General features: G+C 43.2%; 1 long non-coding RNA gene across 2 annotated transcripts in view; it reads left to right on the top strand.

Moving 5' to 3' along the window:
• The window catches only part of LOC310685728, an 83,113-nt gene that overhangs the window by 49,348 nt on the left and 7,748 nt on the right, over window positions 1-26,017 (top strand). The window contains exon 3 of one of the 2 annotated variants that reach the window (XR_014515443.1): window positions 3,659-3,850. The exons of the other annotated variant lie outside the window; for it this stretch is intronic. This is a non-coding gene — a long non-coding RNA (uncharacterized lncRNA). Of the gene's footprint in view, window positions 1-3,658; window positions 3,851-26,017 lie in introns of those variants that run through there. 2 annotated transcript variants of the gene reach the window in all.

Here is a 26,017-nt window from a genome sequence, read left to right as displayed (position 1 = left end):
GTTCGAAAGCATGTCAAAGTGCAAGTAGATAAATAGGTACCGCTTCGGTGGGAAGGTAAACGGCGTTTCTGTGCGCTGCTCTGGTTCGCCAGAAGCGGCTTAGTCATGCTGGCCACATGACCCGGAAGCTGTACGCTGGCTCTCTCGGCCAATAAAGCGAGATGAGCACTGCAACCCCAGAGTCGGTCACGACTGGACCTAATGGTCAGGGGTCCGTTTACCTTTAATAGAAGTAATGACTGCAAATAAATCAATATTTGAGTACATAAATTTTCCTCTATTTCATTTGTTTTAAAAAACAAACAATAGCATGACATAGCACCTCCCCTCCAAGATATTTGTACGACAACTCCAAAGATATTTGTATGAAGAAAACATTTTGAAATTACCGTTTCCCAACCATAGTTCACTAGCCGGCTGGCAAAAACCAGGAAGCATATCTCGGTTAGCCCCATCAAGCACCATTGGTGATGTATCATTGGCCAACTGGGTCTACTATGGCAGTGGGAGACTGCGCAACTGGTTGAAATCTAGAAGCAGCTGGAAAGACAAACTTGCATTCAGAAAAAAAAACCCTGGTGTTAAAACACACACAGATAAGAAGAGCCAGTGGCTCATTGTCAGGAGTTCAGCCTACACTCGAGTAGGACCCTGGCAGAGACACATGCCTGACTGGCATGTTCCCTCCCTCCTGGTCGATCGTTCGGGAGCTTCAAAAGCTTTCTTCTGCCCGAACATCACAGCAACCGATGCCAGCCGACACCGGCATACTTAGGGATCCGCAGAGTCTTCACAACTTGAGTGACAGACCTCAGCAACTCAGCATTTTGGCTAATCTACTTTATTTAAATATAAACACACACTGAGCACTGCAACATGGCTCCCTCACTCTCTAGCATCAAAGAGAAAAAGAACAAAGGACAATAGTCCCACTTCACGGAACACAGTAACACAAACATCCTGTCTCCGTCACTTCCCACTCTGTGGAGTCAAAACATACACCATCATGTGATAGACAAAAATCCCATGACTGCAATCACGGAGCAGGAATTCTAGTCCAGCATCCTGTGCTCACAGTGGCCACCAGATGCCCATGGAAACCCTCAAGCAAGACCTAAGCCCAAGAGCACTCTCTCCTCCTGAGGTTTCCAGCAACTAGTATCCAGAAGTTTTCATCCTTAATTGCAAGACTGCTGATAAATTCTGTGGGGCCCAGTTGCAGCACATGTATTTGTAGGATCCGCCTAGTGTTTCTAAAGACGTATTTCAGAACTTGACTGAAATCCCAGAAGACCAAACAGGGCCAAAGTACCAGTAGGCCTTCCTGAAGCTTTCTGCCCCTTAGCTGATACTGCCAGGCATGCAATGGGACTGAGAGGTCTCTGCATCTCAGTTGACTGTGCTACTCCCAGGTGATTTAAGATTTCTGTCTCCTAAATCAATACTGAGGCTGATCCATCTATCCCTATTAAGTACAGCATTTGCTTACCTTCATTCCTTGTTACTCTTTACCTCTGTCATCCTTTGCCTTTCCTCTCTCTGTCAGACTTGAGTTTGTGGCTGGGATCTGTCTAAATTTTGATGATTCCCTAAAGCTCCTTGTACACAGATAGCACTAAACAAGTATTGGCTTGTATCCAACAGTGAGCCAGCAGGAAACACTTCTGTTTATACAAGGTGGAACTTTTTGGGTTTTGCTAGCTTCCTTATCTACTGCAGCACTTGGCATCATTTTCTATACTGTTCCAGAGTACCCTCAGAAGCAGATTTTGGGGGATACGGTAGACTATACTGCATAGGAAAATTCATCATGAGCAAACAAAACTGCTTTCCACTAGTGCAAAGCCACTGTTGAATGCAATCCATAATTATTATTATTATATTATTGTATCATAAAAAATAGGCAAGATGCATTTATTTATACCTAGTCATCCAACTACCACAGGACAAAAGTTTCACATTATGGAAGTAATACAAGGTAACATCAGTAGATGTTAACTCAGACCTAAGAAAATTACAACATAAACCAAGTGTTAAATTGCTCCGGCAGGTGACAACACCCCTCTTTAAACAGGAAAAAACAACCCCTTTCAACATAAAATAAAATGGATATCTATATCTAAGAGAGTTTCTCTCAGAAAACAGGACATTTGACATTCATGCTGCGTTTTAATGCAGTGATAACACTTTTACTTGTCTGAAAAAAGTGGGTAGACTGCATTTGTGTGAAGTAAGCCTAAGGAGAAACACCGTAATGTGGTGGGGCTTCTGGAGTAAAATAGAAACTTGCCATTTTCACGTCCTATACATTTTCCAATTGCTGTTCTTATATATACACCTTAATGTGGAAGTAATGCTGTTTTATTAGGAGTGCCTTCCAACAACTGAATGCAAATTTCAATAGGCTGAGATCTTTTGTTGACGAAGCCAAGTGTTTGATATGTAAAATCTTGTTCCTGGGATGTTCTATTGGCATATGGATCTTGGTATGATCTACACTGAGCGACTCTTGTATTGTTTTAATAAAAACAGTACTCATTTTTCTCTGGTAATTTCCATATGCTTCTCAGATACTATATGGGCTCCATCTGGTAAGTAATTGAACACCTGAAAGTTCTTGTTACTTGGTAATTAAAGATTTTTTTGGTACTTGAATCAATGAGGTGTCTGGCACTGAAGGACTGTGGATTCAACTCCTACTGAGCTGAAGTTTCAAGTAAATGTCCTGTTATTGATATAGCGTTCAGTTGTTCTGATATGGATGGCTGATTTCTTGCCACTTAATTATTTTTCTACGTGTTCTAAAAGATTATTTGTTAGCTGACAGTTAAAACTGGCAAACAATGACTGCTTATGACATGAAGTGAGGTGTTGTTTAGTGAGCCAATTGAGTTTCCAAAATGCTTATGGAATCTCAATTATACAAACAAGAAGATGATTTCATTTTTGCACGAATTTGAGCTACAGTAAATAAAATACAAGGATGGAGATAGCCTTGGTGAGCCTGTTAACACTCTAATAGTGAAATAATTGCAACCAGAGAATAACACCTTCCACATCTATGCAGGGTCTTGATCTCATGCCTCCTTGACTAATCATATTAACAGCTTGATGGCAACAACAGTCAAAACTTTATTTATATAGTTACTTGTTTTTATTGGCATTGTGAGAGATTGGAGGGTCCAGGGTTTGGTTGGTTGTGCTTGGTTGGTTGCAGTATGTTTTGTGGGGGGTTGTTGTGTCAGGTTGGCCATAATGATTCATATGTTGTTGTGGGGATAGGTCATTGTCCTGTTGTGCTGTATATGTGATAAGGGGAAACACACTGGGGTGAAGATGTCCTCCTTTGCTTGTCCCCATGCCAGTTTAAGTTCATTGGTTAATTTTTCTAGAAATGGCACAACATGATTGTTCCAAAGGGTATTCTTGTGCTTTTTCCAAAGAAAACATGGCTGCCCCACTGGCCAGCAACTCTCCAACAGAGTCCCTTGCTCCTCATGATGCCTCTTGTTAGAATTACATTAACACTTCCTGGTGTTGTTGCATCTAAGAATGTAACACCTATAGCTCCCAAGGAAAACAACAACATGGTGATTAAATTCCATTATCCTTCTGCGATGGAAGAGTCTCACTTTCTCACTTTTAGTATTTTACATAGGAAGAGCCTATCTCATCGGTTGAGCATCTGCTTTGCATGCAGAAGATACCATATTCAATCCCCTGAATCTCCAGGTTGGGCTGGAAGAGAGCCCCATCTGAGCCACTGCCAGTCAGTGTAGACCATACTGGGGTAGATGGACCAATGGTCTGACTGTAGTTGTAGAAGGAAGCCCATAGTGAGACACCATAATCTCCAAGTGACCTTATTTTTGAAGGACAGCCTTGATGTGGGGTGACGGTGAAGTGGGTACCTGGCTCTGGTAAATCACTGACATGAACTTGCTTTGTTTATATGAGCTACTCCTCCCCAGTGCATCTCTAAGCCAAATTACTGGTTGAGGAGTGTCCGAGGAGTGCAGGCATCTTGTCTCCAGTGCACATGCCTGGAGATGCATCCATGCGAACCTCAAGGCACTATGCTGTGCCCCCGGTGATGATGAGACTCATTCTGAACTGTTGCGCAAATTGCAGAGATTTCACACATCCACATAATGTGTAGACTGAGCTCTGGGTAACACATACAAAAGCAATTCGTATTTTTCTAGGGTAGCAGAACTTTAACAGAAATAGCAGCTCCCTTCTTTGTGTTTCAGTCAGTGCCGTGTATTTATTCATGAAAACATGTAAAGAAGACAGGCAAGCTTAAGAATGGTGCTATGTAGAAGAGCATAGAGTCAGAAGAATATCCCTTTTTCCTTCTGTTGGGAGTTAAGGGGCACTGTTATTTTACTGTGGGCTCAGGGGACCTAAGAACATGTTGCCACGCAACAGAAATCACTTGGTGAGAGGGAGGACAGGCTGACACAGCTCCCAGCATGCCAGAGGGCACACACATTTTATGTTTAAATGCCCAAATATAATTAGTAGTATTTATATAATATGTCCTACCTATCCCAGGGGAGTACTACCTTGTCCTCTGCATAGATCACCATTATATAGCAGCAGGAGCAGTAATGTTGTGAGTTTGGGGTGTTAACCTGGGTGCCAGACCCCTCTAATCCCTGGATCCAGTAAGTGTTAAAATCTAATCGAGGCTTTTAATTTTTGGAACAGCCAGGCTAGCCTCCTGATGAGATGTAAGGAGCACAAAGGAAGGGTTATGTCGGAGACTGCAAATGGCTGGGGCTCCTCCCTCAACTCGCATGTATATAGCGAGACAGACAAAAATCAGAGTTCAGACTTGGAGAAGAAGCAGTGATGTGACTTAGAAGCAAAGCGGCAAGCTGGAGAGAGATTCAGGGGAACGCCTGAGAGTAACATTTGATTTCTGTTTGAATCAAAGGCTACGGCTATGGGAAAAACAACACCGTTTTGGGGTGTTGATCCTGTGAACCCCTCCATCGTGGGCTCAGGTTGTATATATGTGTAAACAAACCATATATCATAATGATACCTCAGTTTCTTATTCCCAAAAGGAAACATGAATCCTGAGGTAAACTTCTGAAACCTCCCTGGAATTTCACATCACTCTGAGATTGGGGTGGTGTGCCACGGTAATAATAATGTTTTAGTTTTAGATTTTTCTTGGTTGGTTTTAATGTATGTTGCTTATTTATTGCTGTTTAGTTGCTTTTGTGAAAAAAGGAACTATTAAGTTTAATTAATTAATTAATTGATAATATTTTCTGAATCATCTTTTAAATGAATCTCTGGGCAATTTACAAACATACCTCAAAGGAACTAAAATTAGTTTTTAAAACAGTACAAAAAAGAACAACAGTGCAAAAATAAACTTCTATAGTAGAGACCTTTTCATCATGCTGGAAGAGCCTGTCAAAACAGGAATGTATTCAATTGTTTCCAGAAAGTGCAAATAATGAGCACCTGTCATATCTCAACAGGGATGCTGTTCCATAAAACAAGAGGCAGCCATGTTGAACACCCTTCTTCAAGTTTCTGTGGAGCAGCACCCTGCTATTTTAGAGGTATTGGGGGGGGAAGGAGACACGAGTTGCTTTGAGTACCGATTTCTTGGTTGAGGTAAGATTTGAATATGGAACTTCCTTTCTTTTTAAAAAGATTTCTATTTAAACAAGAGAAATGAAAAAGAAATTAAAAAGATTATATTGGTATTACACAGTGCAATACAGAATATCAGACAGAACCTCTGACAACAGAGGGGCTAGAAAGCAATAAATAAACATCCGAATGCAAAAAAAATCAGTCCAGAGATGTAGAAACAATATGAACATACTTAAAGGAAAAAGGTGAGGGCATATAATAATCAAATTTATTTATATTAATCTCACCATGTAAACAATAAAATATATGACTAACCCTCACATATTCAAGGGAGAGAGACATAGAAAATAGGAGTTGTTCTATCAACCAAAACCTTTGGAAAGCCCTCAGTGGCAACTGACCACGCTCCTCATTATTGACAAACATAATCAAATTGTACCAAATGGAAAAAGATCTCTCTTTTAATTTGACCCATTGAGACCCTTAGCTTATACGTTGGCTTTTTCTAGAAGTGCCATTTCTTAAAATATAGAACACTAGTATGTAAAAATAAGCACTAGCAGGGTATCTGCAAAACCATCGTAGTTTAACTACTATAAGTAAATGGATGGTTGATTCTTTATTATTAAGATTTTCTTCTGTTCCTTCATATAACCTCATAGTGCAAGCTGTGGGGTCAGTGTTGTATGAAGACTGACCTGCAATGGTATCAATTTCCTGAAATATAATGGAGAATAACTGCTTAACCTTATCACACTTCCACCAAAGGTGGAAGTACCGGTAAGTTCCAACAACCTTCCATGCTGGCAGCAGGAAGCATTTGCTAACTAGCCACTGTTCGTTCCATCTGAACCTGACCATACTGCAGTAAGTTTAAGCTATGGTTTATTGAAAGAAACCACCAAGATCCTAGTTTGTGTCAATAAACCACAGCTTAAACTAACTGCAGTTACTAGTTCAGAATGATAGCTAATTTAAACCAGGAAGCTAATGTTTCCAGTCTCCTCATGACCATGCAAGAGGAGGAGAGGGGAACAAGCTCATTCCCAATAACATAAACATGGACTATGTACACACACATTTACTCAGTATTCACTGCACTCTCACCACTGGTTTGGGAAGCAGTATAGATATGAGAGCTGGACCATAAAGAAGGCTGATCACTGAAGAATTGATGCTTTTGAATTCTGGTGCTGGAGAAGACTCTTGAGAGTCCCATGGACTGCAAGAAGATCAAACCTATCCATTCTGAAGGAAATCAGCCCTGAGTGCTCACTGGAAGGACAGATCCTGAAGCTGAGGCTCCAATACTTTGGCCACCTCATGAGAAGAGAAGACTCCCTGGAAAAGACCCTGGGAAAGGAGAAGGGGACGACAGAGGACAAGCTGGTTGTACAGTGTTCTCGAAGCTACCAGCTTGAGCTTGAGCTTGAGCAAACTGCGGGAGGCGGTGGAAGACAGGAGTGCCTGGCGTGCTCTGGTCCATGGGGTCACGAAGAGTCGGACACGACTAAACGTCTAAACAACAATAGATATGACATTAGCTATCTTGAATGTATCCTGTTATTTCTTATAAAATGCTGCATTTTTATGGCTTTGCCCCCCAAATCCACTTTGATCCACCTCATGGAAAAGAATGACCCGTAACACCAGCCATGGTGTTAACATCTGAACTTAGCCCATGCTGGTTTGCAAAGTCCTCCTTCATCACTGGACTGTTCAGAATCAGCTTTTAGGCTAAGATATATATCGTGGCAGCAGATCCGATATCATGGATAGATTTGTTTGCAACAGTGAAACACATATATATTCCTAAACAATAGCCGGGGTTGTGGATCTGGCTTTATAATATGTGTTCTCTCAGCAACTTCCATTGCTATCAGTCACCGAAAGTTACTGACTCCAATTAAACTCGGTGCGCATATCACTTCAAAGAGAGAATGAAAGCCAGAAATCTTTTCTCTGTAGTTTTCTTTCATGCTGATGCTACAGAATCAAGATTGGCGATTCTTTGCAAGAATCCCCATACCAAAATAGTAGCAACTTGAAAAGTGTATCTGTTTATGAAATCCGATTTGCTATGGCATCTTAAAATGGCATCTGCATGGCAAGTTCTTATCCCCTTCTGCAGTAATCTTTAGGCACCATCCTTGTGTGGTCCAGACAGCTCTTTAATAGTGGATTGCTTCAACTAGACCACTAACAGTCCTTTGAACACAGGCTGTTCTCAATTAAGGAGGACACATGGTCACCTTAGGCCACTACTTCTTAGGATCTTCACCTGCGCAGCCCATCTCTAGATTACTCTAGAGTTACACCTCTAGAATTACGGAAGCAACAAATGGCAGCCTGCGCCCATCTCCTCTGTGATTGTTAAGCAGCGCAAGCCAATCGCTGCCAGAGGCTTCCTGCTTGCTACCGCCAAACCCCTTAGCGTGCTGCAATAAAGATATTAAAATAGCAGATGCAAAACAGTTTTAAAGGCACCAAAGCAATTAAAAATAGATCGGCATCCAAAGTTAAAATTGCACAGCCATCCAGCACTGATGTCCCAGGAGAGCTGACTGCTGGCTCACACCCTCCCTCACGGGGAATGTATTGGAAAGGTTTTCGCATCTTCCGTAGCACCATTCTAGCTAGATCATTGTAACTCTGAGTGGCAAAAGAGAGAAAATGAATAGGCACAGAGCAAATGAAAGCTGGAAAACAGAGCATCTATATTAACATGGAAATGCATGATTACTTCTTGATTACTACTATTCTGACTACTTTTAAATTACCCAATCAATTAGGATGCTTGGGGGGGGGGGGACGAACTATGAAGAATGTACTTTCGCTAATGCTGTTAAAAGTAAATGGGAATTTTTTTAACAGTATCAGATATAGTTATATTTTAATTACTTACAAAAATAGATAAGTAGCCATTTTATATCTGCATTCTTTATTTAATCTTACAATGGTTGCTTTTTTTTTTTTTTACAATACTCATAGCAAAATGTTCCTAGTTACATGAGACGTAATACATAGAAGGTAAGCAAACATTGTCTACACTTTAATTACAGAGCTAAAATAATTGGAATCTTTAAGGACATCAGAAGGATACTAATTCTTAATTCTTTTGGGAAAGGCACTAATATTCTGAGACGAGTGCCCTGCTCTTGAAGAATCAGTGTGGTGTAATGGTTAGAGTGTTGGACTAGTATCTGTGAGACCAGGGTTTGCAGTTCCACTCTGCCATGAAGCTCACTAGGTCACCTTAGGTCGGTTATCTTTGTCTAGCTTGCCTCACAGGGTTGCTGTGAGGATAAAGTGAGGAGAGAACCATGTACTCCAAGTATCTAAAGTAGGATGTTGTTGTTGTTGTTGTTGTTAGCATCCATCAGTCTTGAGAGACTATGGAGTGCACCCAGGGGTGAAGTCAAACTGCTGCATTGGCAGCACTGATGTGATCTCCCCAGGGCGCAAGCCTGGGCAGTGTGCATATCAGCCTTGCTGATATGGTCCAAAGGAAAGCAGAGCAATACGCATAGCTGTCAACTTTCAGATTTGAAAAAAAGGGATCAGCAGCCTCGAAAATAAGGGACCAGCAGCCTCACCTGTCCCAGGGGCAGTCTATGGGATATCTAACAATCCATGATAGCAGTGGGAAGCAGCGGGGAACGGTGCTGGAATAAAAGGAAGGTTGACAGCTATGGCAATACGTTTGGCACCAACTTCGCTGCAGGAGTTGCCAGAAAGAGGCATACAAGATGCAGTCCCACCGTCTTAGGGACTCGGCTCTGGGTTTGTGTAGGGTTTATTCCTTAGCCTTTTTTTCTCCTGAAGATACCTTGCAAAGCAGCTGAGGCTTAGGACCAGAGTTTTCCTTCTCCTGGATGGTAGGATACAATTGTACAAAAATGTCCTACCACACCTTTCATCACCCAAATAACACTTCCCAGCTCCACAAATCATGAGCTAGATCAGGATTTCCAGTACCTGGGTCTCCAGCTGTTTATGGACTACATTTCCCATCATCTCTGGCTAGCTAGCTAGGAATGATGGGAATTGTCATCCAAAAACAGCTGGAGACCCAAGTTTGGGAAACCCTGAGCTAGATGAATCAATGGTAGCTTCCTGTGTTCCAATGGGATGTTAAAGGGATCAGGCTGCAAACTATTAAGCATTACGATGCAGAAGGGCTGTAACTCAGTGGCAGAACAACTACTTTTCAGGCAAGAAGTCCCAGGTTCAGTCTTCACCATCTCCAGGTCCCCTGCCCGAAACCATGGAAAGCCACTGCTAGTGTGCATAGATGATACTGAGCTTGCTGTGTAGTATTCCTTGGGCTTAGGGAAGGTACTCACTGTGCGAAGAAACCTTGCAGTGTGTCTACCTCAATAGAGGTAGACCGCCTTAATAGAGAGCCAGTGTGGTGTAGTGGTTAAGAGCGGTAGATTCATAATCTGGTGAACTGGGTTCGATTCCCCTCTCCTCCACATGCAGCTGATGGGTGACCTTGGGCCAGTCACACTTCTCTGAAGTCTCTCAGCCTAACTCACCTCACAGAGTGTTTGTTGTGGAGGAGGAAGGGAAAGGAGAATGTTAGCCGCTTTGAGACTCCTTCCGGTAGTGATAAAGCGGGATATCAAATCCAAACTCCTCTTCTTCTTCTCTTCTAATACCAGGAAGCAGCAGGAGTCAGGAAAACATCGACAGCTGTATTTATTTGTGAGCAGCAGCTCAGCAGCTCAGCAAAGCAAACAGGACTTGCTACATAGGTTCTAGCCTGTTCCCACTGTACTATGGAGGGAGCCACAGCCAGGAAGAAGAGGGGAGTATTTGTTACAGATCCGGCGTGTCTCTTAAGAGACACTACAATGATCTGACTTAATTTAAGACAGCTTCCTATATTTTCGTTCATGTTCATGGCACTCCCAAATTAAGGGAAGGTTTATAAATATCCTGCCTCCATGCATTGTTGTTCCGATCTGACTCAGGGATGCGCTCTGTGCATTTTTTTAAAAAAACCCAACCATTGCTTCAAGCAACACATTAAAAGTTATGTGTAGTCGTTAGGCTCTAAATAATTTCCATCTTTTAAAATATGCTGGTGCTGCAATCACTGTGCTCAGTCTACAAAAGTCAGCGACTACCAACCTTCATGTATAAAAAAAACCATCTCCCTGTTGCTCTATCAAAACACACCCATGCACACACAAAACAGGATAGAAACCAGAGTTTTCGTCAGTCTGATATGGGCTAGAGTAGTTGATGCAATCACCCAGGTATTGTGTTGCAGGGCATGAAAGGTTTCCCTTCAATAAAACTCCAGAAATCCTGGGGAAAAGGATGTAAATTAAAGCAAGAACTCAAATGTCATGCAGTGTGTGGCTCAGAGAAGCATAATGATGTTTGAGTTATCAGAAAATTCTTCACGTTAAATATTCAACACAGTGTCTACATGCAAGACTTCGAGCAGTGGGGAGAGGAAAAATAGTGTGAGGAAGGTAAATATCTTGCTAGATTTGAGAAACTGACACAGCCGTGACTCCGCTGCCGAATGTAATTCAAAGAATATTAATCCTCTCCAGCTCTTCCATCTTTTATGAAGCTTACAACAGCAGGCAGGAAAAAAGGGACGGGAATAAAGTTAAAAAATTGATAAGCATTAAAAATGTAGACTGCAAATGAACACAGATAATAGTAGCAGCAGATGCTCAGTTCCTGGTCAACAGCCAGTCTATCCTGATCTCTCTCTGTCTCTCTTTCAGAGTGTCTCCATCTATAGCTTGCAATTTGCTTTCCTATTTGGTCTAATGTGAGCAGTGCAGGAAAGATAATTTCACTCTCATTTTCCTCTCCCAAATATTGAACTAGATATAGTTTAGGGATGCAGTCTGGATTTTGTTTACACACGGTTAGTTATTACGAAAACTCCTTCCATTCGCATGGATGTCAAGGAGGTGAAGCAGAGATGTCTCCACTATAGTGCAACAACTGATTCTTGTGGACCCTGGACTAACGCTATTGTCAATATTTCCTGATCCAGTGCAGAATGAGTTATATAAAGAGATAATCATTTTCTTACTTGCAGCTGCACATACGGGAGTTGCTCAGCACTGGAGATGCCACATGCATTGTGCTCTTAAGCAGGCATAGGCAAACTCCGGCCCTCCAGATGTTTGGGACTACAATTCCCATCATCCTTAGCTAACAGGACCAGTGGTCAGGGATGATGGAAATTATAGTCGAAAAAATTTGGGGGGCCGGAGTTTGCGTATGCCCTGCTCTTAAGGGTTGGGGGAGCAGAATCTGGGGATTAGTTGTGGTGGAGACACCAACGGTGTGCAATAGACAGGCCAGAGGAGTCAAAATGTGGAAATCTTTCTCCATTACCTGGTACCCCTTCATTGTTTATATTAATAAAAAGGGGTAATTACATCCTCTGATTTTGCAAAGACCTTTGCAGGCAGGTACAATTCCTAATAATTTGTGATCACTGGTTTGATAGCAGTTTAACCCCTTTTACCTTACATTAAGCATTCTGTCTCGATTGTTAAAATTTGCAATAACTTAATGACATTTTTGCACCTCACTTTCAACAATATACACATTTCTGCGCACATTGATGCATTTCGGGCTTGGGGTGACCTGCATTGCAAAATTCAGACAAGTACGAATTTTGAAAGGAGGCTGTGTTTCGGATTGGTTCCTGAAGTGCAATTCAGGAGTGTTCGCATAAAAATGTGAATGGAAAGAAATCCCTGGTCATTTCCCACCTTCCGAGTCACACTCTCTGCTCTGCATGCTACAGGGAATTTAGAAAATTGTACCAAGAATGCGTAGCACACCGCTAAGCTAATAAGAAACATGGGTCATGCTGCAAATCGAGGTTTGATGTTATGCCTGCAACTGCTTTAACTAGCTCCTCTCTCAGCCCTTCTGGGATTCAGCTTCCTATGGCCCAGTGCTGATAAGTTTCAAGGCTTTCTGCAATCAAGCTGTATATAAATTTTATGAAATAAAATGCATAAAAACAATACATTAGTAGACCCATGGACAATGAATTAACCTTATTTGCTCCTGTGTAGAATTCTAAGGAGCCACTGTCAGCCAGAGAAAACAATACTGAGCTAGTTGGGCCAATGGTCTGACTCTGTATAAGATGGTCCTATGTTTCATTTCCCTCACTTTCCTTACTGGCACCTCTGATCAGGGAGAAAGAAGGCTAGGCAAGAAGAGGGGGTATAATTTAGCATGCTTAGCAACTCTGTTTGTATTAATTGCCATTTCTAAGAAACCAGCAGCCTCATACCCAGCATTGCTCTGGAATTCTTAAAAAACTGAAAAACCAGTGCTGTTTTCAAAGTTTACGTTCGCCATCTTGATTCAAAATGGCATCCAATTGCGTTCAATCTTAAACAAACAACTGCTTCTTGATCACAGGAACCAACCTGCAAAGTTACAATATCTTAAGAAGTGTCCAGAAGCATAGCAAACAGACAACATTCAACATTATATAGTAGATTGCCACAGAACAAATTAAGTCTGAGGAGTCAAACAGGGGCAGAGTCAGAACCAAAAGTTGGTGGTGCAAGAGAAAGAAATGGGTGGAGTATGCAGCATAGCAAGATTACATAACCCCATACAGTGGTACCTCAGGTTACATACGCTTCAGGTTACATACGCTTCAGGTTACAGACTCCGCTAACCCAGAAATATTACCTCGGGTTAAGAACTTTGCTTCAGGATGAGAACAGAAATCATGCTCCGGCGGCGCAGCAGCAGCAGGAGGCCCCATTAGCTGAAGTGGTACCTCAGGTTAAGAAAGAGTTTCAGGTTAACAGCAGACCTCCAGAACGAATTAAGTTCTTAACCCGAGGTACCACTGTAGATTGACATACAAACATTATTTAATAATTTTATTAAATAATTATTATTATTTAATTATTTAATAATAAACTCCTTGATCTCACTGAATCTCTGGATTGCTGTGAACCTGCAGGAACCTCCGGAATGAATTAAGTACTTAACCCGAGGTACCACTGTACTTCTTTCTTTGTTCTTCTTCCTCCTCTCCATATCTCCATCTGTTTCAACTCCCTCTCCCATTTCCCTCTTCCATTAACACAGATCTGAATTGATCATTTGCAGAGGGGCACATAAAATTAGCCCAATGGCCGCTTGTGGCCCCTGGAGCAGGTTCCTCACCCCAAATTTAAAGTAAGCTGTTACAATATGACATGTGCTGAATATGAATTCTCCCAGCACGTATCTCTGTGTATTGTGTAGCCCGAGTTGGTCACATTTCCCCCTTTTTCACATTTGTAGCCAAATCTCTGACTGCGGTTTCGGAAAGTTATGATAACTCGATAGTTCCAGATTATATGATATGTGGTTGCTAAACAGTTCCACAAACTCAGTTTTACTTACGTTGGGAAGGGTACAGGGGGTATAAATGTAAGGAGTTTTTCCTTGTGTAGACCCTGGAGATGTCACAATTGAATTGCACTACTGGAGTGAACAGAAGTCTTAGTTATAGATTATATATGTGTGTCTTTTTTGCTTGGTAGGCAGTATAACTTGAGTGAACAAATACTTTCCTGCACCTGAGAAATAAAAGCTTTCCCTTCCTATCCCACTTCAATATGAGCTTCATCTACATCCACTTCCAAAGCCTTAATTTCCCTGTCTTCACACGTAGTTTTGGGCTACCTGTCCTCTTTGCTATCATCATCTGAAATATCAGTCTAATATTAGATACATTCCTCTGTGGGCTACTGCAAAAGGATGAACTCAACCAGTCTAATAAGCCTTTTCCATCTCTAACTAATACACTTTTGTTTGGATTGCTATTGGGAAATAGAAGATGCACTCAGCCTTTGGAGTGCTAAACAGTCCCTGGTGTGGAGAGGCTGTCAAAAGACTGGTGGCTTGCAAGTGAAATACTCATTCCCTGATGAGGTTTACTGGAGTTCCTTTCTTAATGGAGTTCAGCTTGCTTTTGTTTTCCTTTATTCAATTTCAGACTAAGCAAACTGTCCCAAGGTGAGCGTAGAAGAAAATCAGGAGGGTTATTTAAGAGGTATTTAAAAACTGGAATAAATCAGACAGGAAATATGTGAATGGCCTGCTTCTGTCCCAGCCAGGGCCCAGCATCCCCTTGTTCTAGTTGCAGACGAAGCCAGTTTGGTTTTTAAGACGTCTTTTATTGTGGAAAGACAAACTTGTGAAAGGTTAACAAGGCCTTAAATTCTTAAATACGGCATTCATCAAATAAATGAGGGTGGAAAACTACCGTAGGCTCAGAATAGCAGGTGGCCATGGTGGCACAGAGCTGAGACTTGCAAAACTGATATAATTGTTCAGTTTGGTTTAAATTGCAGGGTATAAAATGCATTGTATGTGAAATGTGTTTTTTTTAATGATCCATCCTGTCCTGCAAGTTTCTGTGCCTGTCAAGCAGCCAAGACGGAACTAGGTGCAAGGATCCCAAGTCAACAAAAGGTTATACTGGAATTAAAATGATTTTTTTTAAAATTAAGCATCAACATTTTATAAATATATATAAAATGGACCTGCCAGTCGTGAAGAGTCTCCTTCCACCCTCCTCAGAAATGCCAGCATTGCTGTTTCCTCAGTTTGAACTGACAGCAGGAATAGGAAAGTTATGGCGAATCTCTGTAATGCCTCTGCTGTGTGAAGAAGCAGGTGTGTGGATGGGTAGCAGTGCTGGGAAGAGGCATGACTGGCTGTCACTTTCTTTCTTTTTTTTTAAGATTACAAACATACAAACATACATTTCATACAGTCCTTAAAAATGTTCATACATACCCACACTCAATCCCACAGATACTTCCTTTTCCCACTGTCACTTTCCTGGCAGCTAGGTAAAGGGACCCCTGACCATTTGGTTCAGTCATGGCTGACTCTGGGGTTGCTGTGCTCATCTCGCTTTACTGGCCGAGGGAGCTGGCGTACAGCTTCCGGGTCATGTGGCCAGCATGACTAAGCCGCTTCTGGTGAACCAGAGCAATGCACGGAAACGCCGTTTACCTTCCCGCTGGAGTGGTACCTATTTATCTACTTGCACTTTGAGGTGCTTTCGAACTGCTAGGTTGGCAGGAGCAGGCACCGAGCAACGGGAGCTCACCCCATCGCGGGGATTCAAACCGCCAACCTTCTGATCGGCAAGTCCTAGGCTCTGTGGTTTAACCACAGCACCACCCGGGTCCCTTCATGGCAGCTAACAATGATCAAATCCAATATGTCATAATAATGACTAGGGTATAAGAATTCCCACACAACAGGTACCTGAGTGATAGGCCATGTGATTTAAGATCAACCCACTTTTTATTGCACTCTGCTATTGGCAGGTAGCACAGATCAGTTTTATATACAAGGAAGATGCAGAATTGTATTTTGTACATTGTGAGCAGCCATAACATTTTCAGAAAATACCAGTACAGGGATGCCTCAAGAGAAGGGGCTTCAGCGTGAATCACACCCTGGTTTGATTCAGTGTGTCTGGATATGTCACACCGTCACTCACAGAGGCTTCATTTCCCAGAAGAAAAAGACCATCATCAGTTATAATTCAAGGCAAACCATGTTAGGATCAAATGGAAAGTTTAATTCAGCTGCATTGTTCAGTGTGAAAAGACCATTTGTTGCAAGCTGTGTTGATGAGGTATTGAATGCAAAAAGTTAAATTTAGATTTCAAACAAAGGCATGAGGAATGGCTAGGGGAGGGGGAAGCAGGTAAAGCTAAGATAAGGGAAACAAAGAGAACAGTTCGGGTGGACAAAGTAATTCATCCTCCCCCTTTTTTTGTAAGATCAGATTTATTAATGACTTTTTCATGAAATAGGGCTGGGTTTAAAATGCAAAAACATGTGAGAGGAAATAAAGATCTGTAACTGTAAGCAGTTTTATGTAAAAGACATGTTTGTAATGAGAAAGTTAAGTAATACATTGATATTTGTTGCCATCAGCCAATATTTCATACTGCTTGCAATGTTGTTTCTATTGTATTTTGGAGGCGGGCAGGAGTTAGATAGCAGGACAGAATACATTTGTCCCTGGGAGGGAGAACATTTGAGGCAGGATGAGATTATGAAGGCCTTTTTTTAGATCAGGGCTGAACTGGATGTAACAGTGGGAGTTATATGATCATATCTCCCATGTATGCCTTAGAGTTAAAAGCAGGCAAGAGAGAAGAAGAGTTTGGATTTGATATCCCGCCTTTCACTCCCTTTTTAAGGAGTCTCAAAGTGGCTAACAATCTCCTTTCCCTTCCTCCCCTGCAACAAACACTCTGGGAGGTGAGTGGGGCTGAGAGACTTCAAAGAAGTGTGACTGGCCCAAGGTCACCCAGCAGCTGCATGTGGAGGAGCGGAGACGCGAACCCAGTTCCCCAGATTACGAGACTACGAGACTACCGCTCTTAACCACTACACCAATTCTCCAACATTTTTTTTAAAAAAATTACAAAACTCTGAGAAATTTTGGCCAACTCAATGTTGAACGAATCTCTATTGTTAGTTTATAGTGGTGAATGAACTCCACATCTCCTGCTTTAAATAGTGGCGCGAAAAGTATTGCAGTAGCTGCAGGTTGATTTACACGCTGAATATAACTTTCAACTTGTACCTAATTACTTTCCATCTGGGACTAATAAATCTGACCATTCAGCATTCTTTCTGCAGAACTCTGAAGGCTTGGGCAAATAATATCAAGTCACTGGTGTTAAGAGCAAAGAACAAAGGCAAAATAGTTGTTTTTTATGTGCATTTTTTATTTTTTTACCTCTGCACAATTCTATTAATAATTCAGTATATCACAGTAAGAGCTACAGTACTCACAACACAAGGGAATAAACCTCGGACAAAATACAATGCAACAATCTGCTTTTTAATTCATCAAATGCAACAAAGATCTATTGAGGTTCAAAATCACCCAAGAGACACAAGAAACTTTGTGTCATTCTCTGCCTAGCATCTCTAAGATGTAGGCTGCTCAGCGGTCAGAAATTTGGACAAAATGCATTCATCAGACTTGTTTTCCTGTTCAAACTAATTTAAAGTTTACATCAGGGGCAGCCAATGTCATGCCCTCCAGATGTTCTAGACGTCCAACTCTCACCAGTCCCAGCCAGTTTGACCAATAGTCAGGGATGGGGTGTGTTGTAATCCAACAACATCTGGAGGGCACTAACTTGGCTATCCTGCCTGACGCATTATTAATTAAAAAAGCCACTTCTGTTGCCAACACAGTAAGCCCCTCGAACTGAACTTTTAAAGAGTTCTCCATTTTGTTTCCCAGAAATGTGCCCCCATGTGTTTTTGCTCCCTCACTTTCCCCCCGCCACCTCGCCTTCTGTTTTCCTGGAGGGGAAAGAACAACAACCACACGATCTGGCAATGTTGGCTCAGCTCTACTATATGTATTTAAAATATATTAGGGGCTGATCTGCAAAATCCCAGTCCCCATGCTATGCAGGTGCTGCTCTCCATCCTCGCACCTGTATAAAGAGGACAGCAGATTCATCACAAAAAAGAGTCAGTTGGTCAACTACCACCAGCACTTATTGGTTTCTGACTGTGAGATTTCACACATTCTCTGGCCAGTATTTCCAGTCTGGGAACTAGGAAATGGACATAGTCATTCCACAACTGTGATTTCTGGCTCTCACGTTTGTATCAAGTTTGCAAAGGGTCAGCTGCGCCCCCCCCATGTATGTGTTTGTGTGTGTGGTTGGACACTGCCCCAGTGCAAAACATTAAATCCATTGTTGTGGTTTGGGGACCCTCACGGCCTAGGACCCTCGTACCTACGGGACCGCCTCTCCCGGTATGCCCCACAGAGGACCTTAAGGTCCATAAATGGCAACACCCTAGTGGTCCTGGGCCCTCAGGAAGTTAGATTAGCTTCAACCAGAGCCAGGGCCATTTCAACACTGGCTCCGGCCTGGTGGAACTCTCTGCCTCATGAGACCAGGGCCCTGCAGGATCTGATTTCTTTCCGCAGGGCCTGTAAGACAGAGTTGTTCCACCTGGCCTTTGACTTGGAGGCAATTTGATTTCCTACCCCTCTTTCTTTTTCCTTTCTCCTCCTGTGATGAGGCTGCATTTTAATATTTTAATGTTTCAATATTTTAATGTTGCATTTTAATCTCGTTTTTAAGTTGTATTCATTCAACTTGTTTTTATTATTGCTTGTTAGCCTCCCTGAGCCCGGCCTTGGCTGGGGAGGGCAGGGTATAAATAAAAATTAAAAAATAAATAAATAGTAGCTACACTTCCTGCTCCTCTGAGTAGATCCAGTATTGCATCAGGTGGCTTTGCCTTTGCAGATAGTGCTTCTACTTATGCAAGTTAGGATGCTTGCTTTTCATCAATTCCCCCCCTCCCCAAGCTATTCCTGAGGGTTCCTCTGGAACACAATTTGATATAATGCAGTAGCAGGGAGGAGAATCCGCCAAAATTGGGTGCCTTGATTTGTGCTAATGGAAGCCCTTTGCACTAAGGCGCACGGTTACCATTGGATATGACCCACCGTTCCGCCAGCATGCAGATTATTCCACCAGGATCCGGCATTGTTATTAAACAGGAAGAGTGTTTGAAAAAGATACTCGATCTGCTAAGCTGCATCAGCACCTGAAGACAGGATACAAAATCCTTACCTCAGCATTCAGCTGAATCGACAACAAATCATGCTGATTGCATGTCTCTGTTTGTAGCTAATCTGAGACAGAAGGACCATTAGATTGTTGTTGTTGGTAGTGTGGATAAAAATAAGAAATAAAACACAGCATATGAAACACAGTGAACCAGGAGGCTGGCAATCTGTTCAATTAATTTATGGCCAAACCAATCAATAAATCTCACTTGATTATTATTTTTTGTTGTTGCCTCTCAGCAGTTGGATGCATGAACTGGCTCTTTTGAAAACATAGATCCATGATGGTTCATTCATTCACTTGATATTGCAGTCATGAAGTATGTGTCCAATACACATCAGACTTATGGCAACAATCCTGCACTGCTAAAAACCAAATGGGAGATTTGAGGCTGACTTCAACAGGAAGACGGTTGCATACATATGAAGCCATTGGGTCATCTTTGTTTAAAAATCAGTTGTACAAGTAGGAAGGATGCCACAACATTATTCGCTAGTTTCTAGGTACATGTAATATTTGACTGTGATGAGATTTCAGTTATAAGCAGCAGATCAGCCTTTCTTATCTTTATCATATTATTAGGTAAAGGCAAAGGTACCCCTGCCCGTACAGGCCAGTCGTGTCCGACTCTAGGGTTGTGCGCTCATCTCACTTAAGAGGCTGGGGGCCAGCGCTGTCCAAAGACACTTCCAGGTCACGTGGCCAGCGTGGCAAAGCTGCTCTGGCGAGCCAGCACCAGCACAGCACACAGAAACGCCGTTTACCTTCCTGCTATAAAGAGGTACCTATTTATCTACTTGCACTTAGAGGTGCTTTCGAACTGCTAGGTGGGCAGGAGCTGGGACCGAAAGACGGGAGCTCACCCCACCGCGGGGATTCGAACCGCTGACCATACGATCGGTTTTACCCACAGCGCCACCCGCGTCCTTATCATATTATTACAGGTTAACTAATGACAGGGCAGGGGACCACAGTATTAAAATAAACAGATTGACTGGGTATTTTGACTCAATGTGTAGGTTCACTCCTTTCCTCTTTTGCTGCCCCCTCTAACCTCAGCAGCCCTGCCTCCAAACTTTCTGGAAGCAACCAACTCTTCTTATCTGTTGGCCTGTGCGCTGTTTCCTCTCAACCCAAGCCAAGCCAAATTCTGTATTCCCTGCGAAGCCACAATATTGCATTACTGACATTCCCTCCTCAGCCCTTCTTATTGTCTGGAAACAGTTTGTGATGTGACAGCAGGGAAGCCAATGCTGGGTGAAGTTGGGATTGTAATACAAGCAACGGGTGACCAATAGCTCTCTTTCCATAGTAAACATCTATGAGCATGCCTGCACACTACACAGAGACTAGAATGCAAATTCCAGAGGGCCTGATGCAAACAAGGCTGGAGTGTGTGTGCACGTGTGTGTGTGTGTGTGTGTGTGTGTGCACGCACGCATGCATATATACACATTCACACACTTACACACGGTTGATTGGTGTCAACCCTTCTTCAATGTGCATTCAACTCTGCAGAGTCTGTTCATAAATAATAATATTGAAAAACAATCATAGCCAGACATGTAAGGTAGTTTTTCATTCTCCAAGTAGTTTCTTAAGGTAATACATTATTTTCACTTAGGAACACTTCACAGGCTGATCATAAGATTTGCTGTGCCAGCACATAAGTAAAAATGAAGTACTGGTAAGTAAAAACGAAGTACTGGTAGACAAAGTCACTTGACTATGGCTCATGTCTTTTTCTGAAGTCACTATTATTTTGCTTATAGGTCAGAACAAATTATGTGGAAAATAATTGACCCAGGGTTCACTAGAGATAAAGAAAAGGTCCATTTAGGTTACAACCCAGTCGAAACAATTATCCACCCTTATTCTCAATAATATAGAACAAGAAAGAAATCTGTATGTAGTGCTGGAACTCAGGAGAATAGATGGAGCTTTTCTCAGCACTGCTGAAATACTAAGCTTGATAACCAGGAGGAAAGGCCCATTGAAGTCCCTCGGGTTTATGAGTAGTAAGATGACGTAGGTGGCGCTGTGGTGTAAACCACTGAGCCTCTTGGGCTTGCTGATTGGAAGGTTGGCGGTTCGAATCTCCGTGACAGGGTGAGCTCCCATTGTTCTATCCCAGCTCCTGCCAACCTAGCAGTTCAAAAGCATGCCAGTGCAAGTAGATAAATAGGTACCACTGTGCCGGGAAAGTAAACGGCATTTCTGTGTGCTCTGGCACTTGTCACAGTCCTCTGTGTGCCAGAAGTGGTTTAGTCATGCTGGCCACATGACCTGGAAAACTCTCTGTGGACAAACACTGGCTCTCAGCCTGAAAGCGAGGATTTGACTGGATTTAACTTTGACTGGATTTAACTGTCCAGGGGTTCTGTACCTTTTACCTTTTAAGATGAGGATTAGTTTACAAGATCTTTCAGTGTTTGGCGGCTGTGTACCAGTCCCAAAATCATTTGGCTGGTTTCAAGATTATGATTAGCCAGTTTGGGTCCATTTATGTCGTTTCAAGATGTGTACAGTATTCTATGAGAGATAGTCTTCAGTTCAGCAGTAGCTCTCTATTCTTTTGTCCCTGAGAGGCACATGCAATAGGCAGTACACATGCTGTGGTGAGTCTGGCCAAATCTGGGATTCCTGTTTCCCCATTTCTCACACAATCTACAAACATAGACAAATTCACCTGAGATGCTGAATGGTGCACTCCTTGGCTGTTTGTAGTAAAGTTGGGCAGAGAAGAAAGGAATTAACTGGAAAGTAAGGAGGGCGTCTGTGGACCCTTGGAGCCTGTGGGTCAATGGGTTGTTCATATATGTTTTTTTAACTCCCTTTTCCCTTCAGCACGGTTTTTAGAATTCTGTGGGTTTTTAGAATTCTATGGGTGGTCATGACTTGACTAAGATTGAGGTGCATCAATGAGTAAGTATTGCCAGTGGCGTAGCGTGGGGGGTGCCAGGGGTGCGAGCCGCACCGGGCGCAACATTTGGGGGGGCGCAAGTCCAGAGGGAAGGGACAAGCAATCGAGGCTTGGTTGGGGTGAGGGATCGTCGTCTCCGTTTGGCCGGCCCCCCTCGAGGAAGCGGGAGGGAAAAGAGCCGCGCAGCAGCAGCAGGGAGGAGGAGGTGGAGGAGGAGGTGGAGCAGCAAAGCCGGGAGGAGAGCGGGCCCGTCCAGGAGGAGGCGCGATGCTCGGGACCGATCGGGGCTCCGGTTCGACAGGCGCCGGCGGCCGGCTACAGCCTGCCGGCCCGCGTCTTCCTTCCCCCTCGGAGAACTCAGCGGAGAAGGGCAAAACTAGTTTGAGTTGGTTCTGCGGAGTCTCTTTGGCTCTGGCGCCCCCCTACCGCTTGTCTCCCTCCTGCCATACCAGTCCCAGGGGGCACTGACCCCCCACATTGACCCTAACTTCCATGTGGTTTGCTCCTGAGTAGCCTCTGGTTGGGCAGAAGAGCTTGTCCACCTGGAAAGGCAGCCCACCTAGGAGAAAGAAAACTCTTATCCTAAACATCTGCTGCCTTGGGAGAGATCTCCCAGTGGTGGAGTTTCCTTCCTTGGAGGTTTTTAAACAGGTCGGTTGGCCACCTGTCATGAATGCTTTAGCTGAGATTCCTGCATTGAGGGGGTTGGGCTAGATGACCCTTGGGTCCCTTCCAGCTCTGTGATTCTATGAGAGAAGAAAAGGCTCAGGAGTAAACACTACACAAATACCGAGTGGAGTCCCCAACATGGTTGGATGGCACCTGGAACACCTTCATCAGTGAGGCCGAGAGGGGGGCTGTCATCTGGGCAGCAGTCAGTGGCGTAGCGTGGGGGGTGCAGGGGGTGCCGGCCGCATCGGGCGCAACATCTGGGGGTTAGGGTTAGGGGGTGCAAATCCACGAGTTAGGGGGCGCAAATTACTTTCCTTGCCCCGGGTGCTGACAACCCACACTACGCCACTGAGTATTGCAGATTAAATTAAGTTCCGTTTTCCTAGTCTTCCCTGCATAATCTGAGCATTGCTTTCTTTGTTACATTTGTGTATGATGAAGAGACAGAATCTACAAACTGGGATTTATCTCACTGTGAAGAAAAAAACCCCAAACTCTCAGGGATTAGACTGTTGGTCCTCAGGTCTGCTGAGTTTATAATTCCTGTTTCTGGCTTGAACCCATATCCCCCAACTTTATTGAAAATGGGTCAGGCAATACACATTGGTTAGTCACATTGAACTTAGCTGTGCTTTGGCTGTGGTGCACCACAGCTAAAGTGGGCCAGTCACATTAAACCCAGAACAAAGACTGGCTCAGTCTCAATTTGCCCATGATGTCTTATCTCATTTTTCCTGTCACTCAGTGTAGTGGTGCTATAGGAAAGCAGTAGAGCTGATAAGATATGCACAAACCAAAGATCATTATCTTCCCCAGACCACATCAACAACACATGCGTTATGAAAATGCAATTTACCTTGATCTCTTCCCGCCACCCATTGATTTTGGTGGGGGTTTCTGTTTCGGCCCGCGAGCCTCCAAATTGCAGCAGATTACTATCATTACGGTGCCTCTCTCCGAAACCACCATGTTACCGTGTGCCTGGAAATTTCCATTTTAATATCTTTCAAGTCCTGCCATATTGTTTGCAAAGTTAATTGAAGCTGACGGATGACGCTGTTGAACTTTGGAGGAGGAGGAAGGCGGGCAAAGCCACCGTTATTCAAATGGGATTTTCAAGAGGAGCAATAAACAAGTTCTTTTCACTCACAGATCTATTTAAACCAGGTGCTAAACAGTCATAGCGTCCAGGTGAGGGGAGGAAAAACAACAACACCACACACCACAGAGATGAGTGGATAATTCTGAATCTGCCGGCCACTTGCGGTGTATGAAATGACACAATATTATACCCAATCCTTTTACAATGTCACCGAGGCAATCTTTCAGAAGCTTTGAAGTTATTTATTGATATATTTACCAAGTGATGATTTACTCAGTGAGGCAAAGTGACTATTTGATACTGATTTCCCCTCACTGACAGCTTATCTGTGTTTTTTATCTTACTCTGTCATTTCCCCTCTGCTTCATTCCATCATAGGTGAAAACTGGAGGGGGGGGGGCAGGAGGTGAGCAATGGTGGGGAGTCAATAAAGTCAAATGATTTTTAGTGTCTCTTTCCCATGGTTGTTGTATTGCCCCAGTCAGTTATCATCCATCAGAACGTATTTTCGATATCGTTATACTTTGTGGGTGGGAGGAAGACTCCCCTAAATCCCTGAAACCAGAAAGGGGTTAGAATTTAATCAAGACCCCCAAATCCCCGGATCCAGCAGGTAGTCAGTTCCCACAATAGCCTAACAACGGCTGCTAAGGCAAGGTGATGAGCTGTTAAGAAAGCAGGGACTCTGGGCCAGATGCAAATGCATGGAGTCCCGCCCTGAGCTCTGAGAGAGAAAGTAGAGTTTAGGATTGCAATGGTAGTGGTGATGTGAAGAGGCTTCATTCTGAAGGGAGTCAGAGCCATGACTGGGGTCAGTTTGAATCCCAGGTTGCAGCTATAAGGAGCAGCAAGACTTCTTTGGAGTAGAAAGTTGGAATATTTCCCCAATGCTATAGCAAACGTTTTACTTTACTGAGCTGCTGCATGCAAATAGTTTTTGACATGGCAACAGGAGCTATTTAAAGAAGCTGCATCTGGCCTCAAGATTAAATACCCACAATTCTTTGAGGGTAAGGCTATGCTACAGACTTGGCTTGGGTTAATGCCTGTTAATTGTAATGACTTAACTTAAATACCGTTTGATAAGGATGCTGAGGATTCTCCCTCAAAGAACATTAGCCTTTCCTTCCTGCAAAACTGTAGTTTCTGGGATTCCCTGAGGGGAAAAAAGGAGGATGATGAAGCCATTTACAGCAGGGGTAACTAACCTTTTTAAAAACCAAGGATCACACTGAAGGTTGGCCTGCATAATGAAACCCTCATACTAGCAGACACGTGCCACGCATGCACCCCATACGTTTATGATGTGGGGGACGTAAGCAACCTGCACACATGTGCAGACACATGCTCAGGAAAGGCAGGTAGGTACAGACTCAGCAGACATATAATGGCCCTATCTGCATTATACAATTTGAATCAGTACCATGGCTTCCCCCAGCCCCCAAATCCTGAAAAGTGTAGCTTATTAAGAGCGTTGGGAACTATAAAAAAGGTAAAAGGTAAAGGACCCCTGTACGGTTAATTCCAGTCAAAGGCAACTATGGGGTTGCAGTGCTCATTTTGCTTTCAGGCTGAGGGAGCCGGCCTTTGTCTGCAGACAGCTTTCCGGGCAGGGCCGTCTTTACATGGGGGTGCAAGGGGTGTGGGGCACCCGGGCGGCGAATTCTGGGGGGCGCTAGGCGCCCACCGCTGAAGCCGCCTAACCTCTTAACCATCTACCTGTTATGAAATAATGAATAATTTTGATCAAGCTAGAAGCACAAAATTCATATATACCTAGGTATTACCGAAATGTATACCTACTGTTTGACTAAATGACTTTCGACTTTGTGCGCCCATTTACCAAAGACCCGCCGTGCCAGCGGTGGTGCTTGTCATGTTACATATTGTATTGAGCTGCTGTGCGGCAGTGGGTTCAGCGGCACCTTAGACACGACTGATGTTTCTCCTAAGTAGGTGCCTAAACAATACTTATAAGTTTAAGTGTGGTGGTGTTGTATACTTAAGTATAAGTGTACAGTGGTACCTCGGGTT

This window comes from Podarcis tiliguerta (genome assembly GCF_965153285.1).
Source record: "Podarcis tiliguerta genome assembly, chromosome: 9".
NCBI classification, from domain to species: domain Eukaryota; kingdom Metazoa; phylum Chordata; class Lepidosauria; order Squamata; family Lacertidae; genus Podarcis; species Podarcis tiliguerta.
Note: the sequence above shows the minus strand (reverse complement) of the source record. Positions and strands in the feature narration are given on the sequence as shown.